Raw genomic sequence first — 6230 nt, forward strand, 5'->3', positions numbered from 1 at the left:
AACTACTGCTTCCTGGCAGCCTTAGGCTTGGCTTCAAGCACCATCCTGCTGAACACTGTGATAGATGACCACTTTGCCTACATTTTTTTAAAAAATAAATTTATTTATTTGTTTTTGGCTGCGTTGGGTGGGTCTTTGTTGCTACACGCGGGCTTTCTCTAGTTGTGGTGAGTGGGGGTCTACCCTCTTCGTTGCGGTGTGCAGGCTTCTCATAGCGGTGGCTTCTCTTTTTGTGGAGCACGGGCTCTAGGCGCGCGGGCTTCAGTAGTTGTGGCACGAGGGCTCTAGAGCTCGGGCTCAGTCGTTGTGGCGCACGGGCTTAGTTGCTCTACAGCATATGGAATCTTCCCAGACCAGAGCTCGAACCCGTGTCCCCTGAATTGGCAGGCGGATTCTTAACCACTGCGCCACCAGGCAAGTCCTTGCCTACATCTTCAATAAAAGGTCCTAGTTGTGTAGTAGACTTTTGCTTCCTGGATTAAGAGATTCTTCATGCCAAACATTGATATATGGGCCGGTGTTCCCCGCCCACACACACTTTTTTTCTTTTTAAGAGGGAAAGAAAAGATACTACTCATCTCCAAAGCCAAATATCACCAGCAGACTTCTCATTTGAAGTTGACAAAATCCTAAAACTTTCTTCTTGAATTAATTCATTGCTTAGAAACTGATGTTCATTTTAGCTATTTGCAATTGCTTTATTACCCACCCTTCCTCCACCCTGGCTATCTTGTCTGCAAGTCATAGCTGTTAAAATCAAGCGATCTGCAAAACAGCCCTTTGCTTCTGAGCCCCTCCCCCAAATCCTCTGTGGTGGCCCACAGTTCTGCCGAGGTATGGGACAGAATCTTCAGATTTTCCCCAGGAGCCTCTTCCCAGTCATTTTCTCATTCCCTCTTTCTGACATTGACAAAGGATAGCTCATTAAGAGCAACTGGTGATCTAACTTTTAAATACTTTTATTATATCCTGATGATAAGGGAAAGCAGAGTAATCAATTCAGATAACTGAAAAAAAATTTTTTATGTTATTGTATTGAAATGCCAAAATACAATACAGCTTGGTTTTTAAAGGCTTAGAACATACATAAATATAAATATATTTATTTATGATTTGATATGGTGCACAGATGGTTATATTTTTTAACATCCTTCCCTTTGTGGAAATTAGTAGTGGATGTGAGGAATGAAATGATGCCACGTTCATCAGAGCCTGTGACATGCACATAACATGCCAGTAATGCCTGCTTGTGAAAGAATGTTCTGATCCCACAGTGTTCCTGGGTGTGTGAGTTTATATCAAGTGAAAGGGCTACTTGATTTATTTATTTATTTATTTTTAATTAATTAATTAATTTATTTTTGGCTACGCTGGGTCTCCGTTGCTGCGTGTGGACTTTCTCTAGTTGCGGCGAGCGGGGGCTACTCTTCCTTGCGGTGCGTGGGCTTCTCACTGTGGTGGCTTCTCGTTGCAGAGCATGGGCTCTAGGCTCATGGGCTTCAGTAGTTGTGGCTCGTGGGCTCTAAAGTGCAGGCTCAGTAGTTGTGGCACACAGGCTTAGTTGCTCCGCGGCATGTGGGATCTTCCCGGGCCAGGGATGGGACCTGTGTCCCCTGCGTTGGCAGGCAGACTCTTAACCACTGTGCCACCAGGGAAGTCCCGGAAACAATTTCAAAAGACAGTTGATTTGTTCATATTTACTCTAAAGTTAAAGTGAATTAATCCAATCAATCAATGGTTACATAAACTTACTATGCTAGCAATTGGTTTACAGCTGTGAGAAACGGAGCAGTAATTTGGAGGTGCGCTGCACCTTTTGCAAGAGATGGTATTTGTGTTTAGTTTTTATTTGTATCTTATTGAAATAGAGTTGATTTACAGTATGTTAGTTTCAGGTGTACAGCACAGTGATTCAGTTATACACACACACACACACACACACACACACACACATATATATATATTTTTTCAGATTCTGTTCCCTTATAGGTTATTATAAAATATTGAGTATAGTTCCCTGTGCTATACAGTAGGTCCTTGTTGGTTATCTATTTTATATATAGTAGTGCGTATATGTTAATCCCAACCTCCTAACTTATCCCTCCCTCCACCCTTTCCCTTTTAGGAACCATAAATTTGTTTTCTATACCTGTGGGTCTCTTTCTGTTTTGTAAAATAAGTTTATTTGCATTTTTTTTTAGATTCCACATATAAGCGGTGTTACATGATATTTGTTTTTCTCTGTCTGGCTTACTTCACTTAGTATGATAATCTCTAGGTCCATCCATGTTGCTGCAAATGGCATTATTTCATTCTTTTGTGTGGCTGAGAAGAGATGGTATTTGAAGTATGCCTTAGAGACTAGGTAGATTTTTTTAAATTTATTAATTAATTTATTTATTTATGGCTGTGCTGGGTCTTCGTTTCTGTGCGAGGGCTTTCTCTAGTCGTGGCGAGCGGGGGCCACTCTTCATCGCGGTGCGCAGGCCTCTCACTATCGCGGCCTCTCTTGTTGCGGAGCAGAGGCTCCAGACGCGCAGGCTCAGTAGTTGTGGCTCACGGGCCTAGTTGCTCCACGGCATGTGGGATCTTCCCAGACCAGGGCTCGAACCCGTGTCCCCTGCATTGGCAGGCAGATTCTCAACCACTGCGCCACCAGGGAAGCCCGAATAGGTAGATTTTTGAGCCAGTAGTAGAGGAGGACATCGTTTCAGACTGAGCAGGCCAGGGGACCACAGGACTGGAGTGGAATATGTGGAAAGGATTCTATAAAATTGTTTACCTGAGTTTCCCTCAGCAAGGCAGTGGTAGAGCTAGGATGGAAATGGCCTCAGTCCTGGTTCAATGATCTTTCATCTGAATTGTTCCCTCTCACCTCCCCAGTGGAGCTTCGTGGAGAGTTTTGAGGAGGGAAGAGACAGCTGGTTCATGAGACTTCCTGATTCACAGGATGTTCAAGAAAATCCTAGTGAGTGGGACTTTCACGGGTAGGGTGTGGCTTAGGCAAATCCTCACCTCACCTAGTCATAGTCAGAACTAGTTGGAAATCATCATGTTGATTCAGAAAAATCGACAAATATTTAATCATTGGGAGCCTAAGAATGCATGTACTGAGACCTCTAATAAAACTGGCCAATGTCTAGGAACACTTTCTACGTACAAGGCACAGTTCTGAGCATTTTACATGTTGCACAAATGCATACATTAACTCATTTCCTCCTCATAACCTTATGAGGCAGGCTTCTATTATCATTACATTTTGCAGATGCCAAAACAGGCAAATATTTCTAGACAGAGACTAGCACTCAGAAATGCCTAAGGTGATAAATGAGGCTTTGGAAGCACTTGAAGTTCAATGGGGGAAAGAGGGTGATTGAGACTTCTGGTTTCTATTAATGACTGACTAAGTTATTTTTATGAATCCTCCTGCTGAAAACAGCTAAAATATCTGGATAAAATATAAATTAAAAAATTTCTGAAGGCATCCAAGAACTGACAAGTAAGTAGAGAGTTACCAGGCCAAAAGTGAAGATAACAATAATCCAGAGAGAAATGGAGCACAGATGCCTGGAAACCACATTTGATATAAAGAGAAACCATATTTGATTCTAGCAAATCAGACCTTACCCTGGATTGAATGGGACAAAAATCAAAACCCAAAGCCCACATACAATGAGTCTAATAGAACATGTTTCCCACAAAAAGCTGGCATGCCAGAGAGCTATACCTTTCAGAATAAGAGTGGAACAGAAATTGAATCCTCCCAGGGATTTGCAGGCTGGAGCTCAGAAAACATCAAGCCTTGAACTTGGCTTAAGATGACCCTGTACTAAATACAAAGAAAAAAAAGAAAAAAGAAGAAAAAAAGAAGAAAACGACCCTGTACTATTAGTGCCTCCAGGTGTCTGATATAAATAAATGAAATTACTTTTTGGAGGAAGGGACATTTTATCTCCTCTCCAGTTATTTCCACATATTTTTCTGCAAAGATACAATTATTTTTTTAAAAGCATACAAGAAAAGGTTCTCACCAACAGAAATAACGGGTAACAGAAACTGATTGTCAAAGACTTCAGATACTTGAATTACAAGGTACTATAAAACGTTCATAGTTGCTATTTTCAAACAAATAAATGACAAACTTAAAAATACCCACAGGGAACAAGAAATGGCAACAAGTGAAATGGGAGTTATTTAAAAGATCAACTAGAACCTTTTTAGAAATGAAAAATACAATAACTAAATCCATCAATAAATCCCTTTAACAGAAGCTTCAGGGAGAATTAGTGAACTGGAAGATAGGTCAAAAGAAATTATTCATGCACATAAATTTAACAACTTAGAGGAAATGGATCAATTCCCCCAAAACCATAAGCTACAAAAATTCACCTGATATGAAATAGATCATCTGAATAATCTTATAACTATTTTTAAAAATTGAATTTGTAATTAAAAGACTTCCCCCCAAATAATATCCAGGCCCAGATGGTGATGGTTTCATTGAAGAATGCTACCAATCATTACAAGAAGAATTAGCACCATTCTATACCATCTCCAGAAATTAGAAAAGCAGGGAACACCTCTCAACTCATTTTATAAGGCCATTATTATTTTGATACCAAAACCAGACCGAACAGTACAAAACAAAACAAAACAAAAACAAACTACTGAGCCACAACTACTGAGCCTGCGCTCTAGAGCCCGTGCTCCGCAACAAGAGGAGGCACTGCAATGAGAAGCCCGCGCAGCACAACGAAGAGTAGCAATGAAGACCCAACGCAGCCAAAAATAATAAATAAATAAAAATAAAAAAATAAAGAAGCTAAGGAATAAAAATCATATGACCATGTCAATTGATACAGAAAAAGCATTTGACAAAATTCAACACCCATTCATGATAAAAACTCTCAGTAAAGCAGGAATAGAGGGGAACTTCCTCAACCTGATAAGACTGAATACCTTCCTCTTAGGATAAGTAACAAGTCAAGGATATCTTCTCTGGCCATTCTTATTCAACGTAGTACTGGAAGTCTAGCCAGCACAGTAAGGCAAGAAAAGGACATAATAAGCACACAGACTGGAAGGAAAAAGAAATAAATCTCACTATTTGCAGATTGTCTACATTAAAAGTCCCAAGGAATCTACAAAAAAAACCCCTGCAATTAATAAAGGAATTTAGCAAGACCCCAGTTTACAAGCTCAACACACAGAAGAAATCCAGAATGCGGCAGAGACAAAAGGATGGAAAAAACAGTGGGTAAAAAAAAATAAAGGATTCTTATGTTTAATCTAAGTTACAGAAGGAGAGAGACAATGAGGCAGAGGCATATCTGAAGAAAGATAGCTGTGAATTTCCCAGACCTGTTGAAAGTACAAATCCACGGATTGAAGAAACAAAGAATTTCAAAGCAAGGTGGGAGGGGAAAAAAAAAAAAAAAAAAGAAAGAAGAATGCAAGAAAGAAGGAAAGCAAGCAAGCAAGAAAGATGAAAAAAAAAAATCCTACCTAGATTCCCAGTGAAATTGCAGAACACTGAAAAATGGAGAGATCAGAGATTGCAGAAGTAAGCAGGGGGCAGGTGAATACAAAGTTAATGGTATTAGACTTACTGATTTTACTTACATAGTCCTTATTACTTGCCAAGCCCCTTACATTAAGTGATTTACTTCTCACAGCAATTGTATTAGGTGGGCACTATTATAACCTCTATTTTATAGATGAGGAAGTTGAGACAAGTGAAATTTAGCTACCTGCCCAGGGTGACACAGCGTATCAATGGTAGAGGTAGGATTTTGAACAAGGTAGTTCTGGATCGTATGTGTCCTTAACTACCACACATACTTGTCTCCCTAAAGGGCAATGGGAAGCCATGAAAAGGTTTTAACCAAGGGAGTGACACCACATTTGCTTTCCAAAAACAAATAATCCTGGCACCACTGTGGATAATGGATTAAATGAGCTAGGGTGGAAACAGGAGGCTGTTGGAATAATGTATCAAAAAATAAGGAGAGCCTGGATGAATGAGGGAGGTGGCAGACAAAAGAAAATAGATTTGCGGGCTCTTCTGGAGTCAAGTCCACTTGGCTCGACTTGGTTTTGGATCGGATTAAGGGGGTGAAGGAGGGTGAGGATGGCACCCATGTTACTGACTTGGGCAATTCGTCGGACAATGAAAGTCATTCACTGAGGAGACTTCGGAGAGGTCTGATTTTGGACACGGTGAATTTGTG

This window comes from Balaenoptera borealis (assembly GCF_965194805.1).
Source record: "Balaenoptera borealis genome assembly, chromosome: 1".
NCBI lineage: Eukaryota > Metazoa > Chordata > Mammalia > Artiodactyla > Balaenopteridae > Balaenoptera > Balaenoptera borealis.